This window comes from Erinaceus europaeus, chromosome 12, assembly GCF_950295315.1.
Source record: "Erinaceus europaeus chromosome 12, mEriEur2.1, whole genome shotgun sequence".
NCBI lineage: Eukaryota > Metazoa > Chordata > Mammalia > Eulipotyphla > Erinaceidae > Erinaceus > Erinaceus europaeus.
The window spans coordinates 69,586,529-69,592,528 of NC_080173.1; positions in this window are offsets into that span (position 1 = coordinate 69,586,529).

Genomic DNA, 6,000 nt, shown 5'->3' on the forward strand with positions numbered 1-6,000 from the left:
TCTCTTTTTCTTTTGTTTGGTTACAATTTTTTCTTGGACTGGAGGTATTGTTTGGCTAAATAGTATTGGTTGAACTGCATCAATCATTACCTCAGTTACTATGACTGTAATTTCTGAGGTTGGTGACTGCACTTGTCATAAAGGTCTTTAGTATAGTGTGGCTTGTACTCAGAACACAACAACTGAAGAACGACAGAAAAATAAAAACCACATCAATTAAAGCAGAATATCTCTATAAATATAGTTTAAGTTGTAGAGAATGCTGGCCAGTTACAGCACCTGCTTTGCCAAGTACAAAGCCTAAATTCAAACCTTGTCATGGCACAGGAACAACACAGCTCTATGGGTACTGAGATTGCTTTCCCCTCTCCATCCAAGGGATAGAGAATCACTTCTCAGCCTTTTGGCTAAGAGCAAGTGTGGAGAATATGTAGCCCATAGGCCATATATGTTCTGCTAAATTATTTCATCTGGTTCTGCTAAGCCAACTGAAGTTTTCTTCATAATATTAACTTTAATTTAACGATGATAATTTTGAATAGCCCACAAATAACATTACAAATATTTCAAATGGCTCTTGGTAGAAAAAAAGGTTGCCCACCCATGCTTGATCTCAATGAAAAAGTAGACTCAGGAACACTGAAATCATGTATGCATGAAGTCCCAGATAGTTTTAGTGAGATAAGTAATTTAATGATATCATCTTAAGATTTAGCTGTATATTCACCAATCTTCAGATATAAACCAATAATTTTTCTTTTATAAATGTATAATTATAATTAGTATTCCTTATATTTTATATATAATTCATGATGTATAATGTATATCCATTTCAGTTATTTAAAGTTAAATAAGAATTACACTTAGTGTAACAGACAAGCCAAGCCAAGCCACCTGAGCACCCAGGTAGTGGGTTTGCTGCCCCTTCTCCATGGGCTAAGCGGTGGCCCTGAAGGCAGAGGCCCAGTGGATGCTCAGGGGCTGCAAAAAAAAAAAAAAAGAATTACACTTAGGGGAGTCGGACAGTAGCACAGCGGGTTAACTGCACATGGAACAAAGCACAAGGACTGGCATAAGGGTCCTGGTTCAAGCACCGGCTCCCCGCCTGCAGGGAAGTTGCTTCACAGGCAGTGAAGCAGGTCTGCAGGTGTCTATCTTTCTCTCCCCCCTCTGTCTTCCCCTCCTCTCTCCATTTCTCTCTGTTCTATCCAACAACAACAACAGCAATAACTATAACAACAACAAAAAAGGGCAACAAAAGGGAAAACAAATATTTTAAAAAATTTTTTTAAAGAATTACACTTAGATGTTATAATTACAATCAAATGTTCTGTTCTAAAATTCTTATTCTTTTTTCCATTGTTATTTCTACTATTTTCTTTCATTTTCTATTTTTAAGTACTATGTGTCATTATCTTTCTATTCCAAAGGTATCATGTCTATAATAAGTTTATAGTAGTTTCTAGTTATTAATTCTCATTAGGTTTTCCTAAAGCATAAAATTTATTTCATTATCACTTTCAGTGTTCAGATAATGACACTATATCAAGTTGCATATATAAATATTCAAATTAATTATAAATCTATATGATCTTAGAATTTGTTTTGCAAAGCTATATTTATAACATCATTAAATCTTGAAACTATGACATCTGGGAGAATGTGTAATGGATATGGTGTTGGGTGATAATTTTTTTTCCCATGGGGTGCCATGGGAAGTGGTATAGTGGATATAAAGTGTTGGACTCAAACATTCTGGACCAGGCAGTGGCACACCCAGTTACTCAGCTGAATCCAAACTCCAGTCCCCACCTACAGGTAGGAAACTTCACAAGTGATGATACATTGCTGCAATTGTCTCTCTCTTCCTTTTTCTCCCCCTCCCCTCTCTATTTCTCTCTGTCCTATCAAATTAAAAAATTAACTTTTGTAAAAAGCATAAGGTCCTGAGTTCAATCCCTGACATTTCATGTGGCAGAGTGGGCCTCTGGTTCTCTGTCTCATAAATAAAAATATATAAATAAATATATATGCTCTTAAGTCCATCTCTGGATCACATGTGCTAGAGTGGTGCAGTGTTTTTTCTCTCTGTGTTTCTTTCTCTCTCTCCCCCTTCTCCTCTCCTCTCATATGAAACTCTGCCTTATATGAGGTGAATAAGGTAAATTTTTCCTTAAAGATTTAAGTATTTTTGAATACTTATACTCCACAGGGAGGGGGAATGTTAGAGGAAGATGACCAGAGGACTCTGAACTCCAGTTCCATCAGGACCCAGAAAGAGAAGAGGGGAAAAAAAAAAAAAGGAAGGACATTCAGAAGTAGTAGTAGGTATAGGTGTGACTTAGAAAGGAAGAGAAGGAATGACCATAGAAAAAATGGACAAATACTCAGCCTATAGTCTATGCATCAAAAAGTTTGAGACATTCAATCCATTTTTCCCCCTCTTGTATTAATTAAGTAGTTATTTGTGAGACTGTAAGTTAATAGGAGTGTATATTAACACCATTCCTACCACCAAAGGTCTATGTCGCTCTCCCCAACCAACCCCCCCCCCCAGTGAAGCTGAACATCTACCTTCACCCCCCACCCAGAGATTTTTATTTTGGTGCCATACTACAAGCATATGTCCCTTCAGTCTAAGCTCTCAAGACTTCAAATTGGTAATCAGATTGAATTTTAACAGTGAGCTGAAATTGTTAATACATTTCTTTAATTTTTTAAATTTATTTATTAATATTTATTTATTTTCCCTTTTGTTGCCCTTGTTTTTCATTGTTGTTGTAGTTATTATTGTTATTGATGTCATCATTGTTGGATAGGACAGAGAAATGGAGAGAGGAGGGGAAGACAGAGAGGGAGAGAGAAAGATAGACACCTTCAGACCTGCTTCACCGCCTGTGAAGGGACTTCCTGCAGGTGGGGAGCCAGGAGGCTCAAACTGGGATCCTTAAGCCGGTCCTTGCACTTTGTGCCACGTGCCCGCTGCTACTGCCTGACTCCCTGTTAATACATTTCTTTTTTTAAATATTTTTATTTATATGAAAAAGGAGAGATTAACAAAACCATAGGATAAGAGGGGTACAATTCCACACAATTCCCACCACCAGATCTCCATATCCCATACCATCCCCTGATAGCTTTCCTGTTCTTTATCCCTCTGGGAGTATGGACCCAAAGTCATTGTGGGATGCAGAAGGTGGAAGGTCTGGCTTCTGTAATTGCTTCCCTGCTGAACATGGGCGTTGACTGGTCGATTCATACTCCCAGCCTGGCTCTCTCCTTCCCTACTAGGGTGGGGCTCTGGGGAAGCTGAGCTCCAGGACACATCGGTGGGGTCATTTGTCCAGGGAAGTTTGGTCAGCATTATGCTGGCATCTGGAACCTGGTGGCTGAAAAGAGAGTTAACATACAAAGCCAAACAAATTGTTGAATAATCATGAACTTAAAGGCTGGAGTAGTGCAGATGAAGTGTTGGGGGGGTCCTCCATTTTTTAGATAGCTAGTAGGCATATTTTAGTTTCATTTCTAAGGGCCTGTAGCTATACTAGTTTTTTTTTTTTTCTTTTTTCTCTGAGCCTGAAATCTGATATGCAGGTGGATTCAAGTTATTGTCTGGGGAGGTGATGTCATGGCTGGAAAAGGGACGGAAAGCTGGATCAGGGAAGAAAGTAGATCCCTAATATGGAAAAGAGGTATAAATATTGTTGACTATAAACCCCATCGATTTGATGTGATCTGGGGCCCATAATTAGCTTAGGAGCCTATATAACCTCTCCATCCCTATAGGTCTGAGCTCACTTTCTGTGGTCATGAGTAGAAACATTCCAAGCTGCCCCAATATTGATTTATCTTCCTCAAGTGTAGCATAGAGTATGTTATCCATCCTTCCTTCAGAGGATGGAACATTTATGTATACATGTGAACATATGCTCTGTCTCATGGGACCTGGTCTATATCTAGGTTTTAGGACTTTGTTATGAAGTGAACCTCCTGGAATGGAATTAGAGAATACCATGAAAGGAAAGGTCTCACCTGAGTAATGAGGGTGAAGGGTTGGAATTCTATGCCTGACACTCTGGACACAGTCTGAAGTGAAGCATGTTGAGGTGGTACTCGTTGCATTGATTAGGCTGGGATCAGCTGATGCAATATCATTTGGTATGATTTGAGAGAAGCATGCAGGAAAGTGAGTCCCACCCTAAGGTTCCAGGACTGGGGGAACTATAGGCTTCATAGTGGAAATGTGAGGTTCCTGCTGTCTTAGGGCTCAAGAAGACAATAGACAGTTACTGTTATAATCACATTGTTTGGCAATTGGGTTAACTTTGAAAAATCTCTTTGTTAGGATTTGCTGTATCATTTACAAAATCACCATAATTTATGTCCTTTGACATTATTTGTATATAGCTGTGCCACCGGTTGCTTCTGTTCTCCCTGGCTAAGATTTAAAGAGAGTCAACATATCAAAGACTCAGCCTATGGTCTGTGCATTAAAATATTTGAGACATTCAATCAATTTTCCCCCTCTCAAATTAATTAAATAGTGATTTATATTACTACATTGAGATACCATCTCACCCCTGTGAGAATGGCATACATCAAAAAGGACAGCAGCAACAAATGCTAGAGAGGCTGTGAGAACAGAGGAACCCTTCTGCACTGCTGGTGGGAATGTAAATTGGTCCAATCTCTGAGGAGAACAGTCTGGCGAACTCTCACAAGGTTAGACATGGACCTTCCATATGACCCAGTAATTCTTCTCTTGGGGATAACCCCAAGGACTCCATAACACCCAACCAAAAAGATATGTGTACACCTATATTCATAGCAGCACAATTTGTAATAGCTAAAACCTGGAAGCAACCCAGGTGCCCAACAACAGATGAGTGGCTAAGAAAGCTGTGGTATATATACACAATGGAATGTCTAATAATGACTTGTTCTTTGAAATATTGTCTCCAAAAATCTCAGATCTCAAAGTTAACCCAATTGCCAAATAATTTGGTTATAGCAATAACTATCTATTGCCTTCGTAAACCCTAAGATAGCAGGAAATTTCCCCTTTCTCTATAAAGCCCATACATCTCCCAGTCCTGGAACCTCTAGGGTGGGGTTCACTTTCCTGCATGGTTCTCTCAAGTCATATCAATGGATACTGCACCTGCTGATCCCAACCTAATCAATGCATCCAGTACCACCTCAACATGCTTCACTTCAGACTGTGTCCAGAGACGTCAGGTGTGGAATGTCAACCCTTCAGCTTCATTACTCTGGTGAGACCTTTCCTAGCTCATAGGACTCCTTAATCACATTTTGAGTGGTGCACTTCTTAACAAAACCTCAAAACCTAGAAATAGACCAAGGCCCATGAGATAGGGCATATGTACATGCATCCATAAGTTAGAGGAAAATATATACCTTAAAGCAAAAGAGCACAGTGATTTGCAGTGAGTCAATAAATGAAGCAAGCAAGTAGAAAGACTTAAAAAGACACCTTAAAGTACATAATGAAACAGTCCCTACTTAGACCTAGGTAACCTCCTCACCTACCTCCTATTGCACATCCCTCAATCACTCTAAAGCTAACTTTCTCCGACAAAGTAAGGATTACAAAAGCTGAATAAGGGCAGGAGACTAGCATACTTTAATCATGATTCTTTGGTCACTACCAAGCCACCCCATCACCTGGGGTCCTAGTCTGGGAGTCCTGGGGTTCCCACACAGACATGATGGGTATAGACCTCTAACAGATCCCTCTCGCCACTGTCACTGGTCATCTCCATCAGGAACAACGTAATGGGTCCCTTGGTGGGCCCCTATAGAATCTCTCGCTCAATGTGGATTAATAGTGGTAGGGGATGTTCTATTCTCCAAAGGGAGGTTAGACAACATAGTCTACCTACTATCCAAGGAAGATTGGTCCTGAAATTAGTGCAGCCTGGAATGTCCTAGCTATGACCACAGAATGCAAGCGCAGACCTACAGGGATATGGAGGTTAC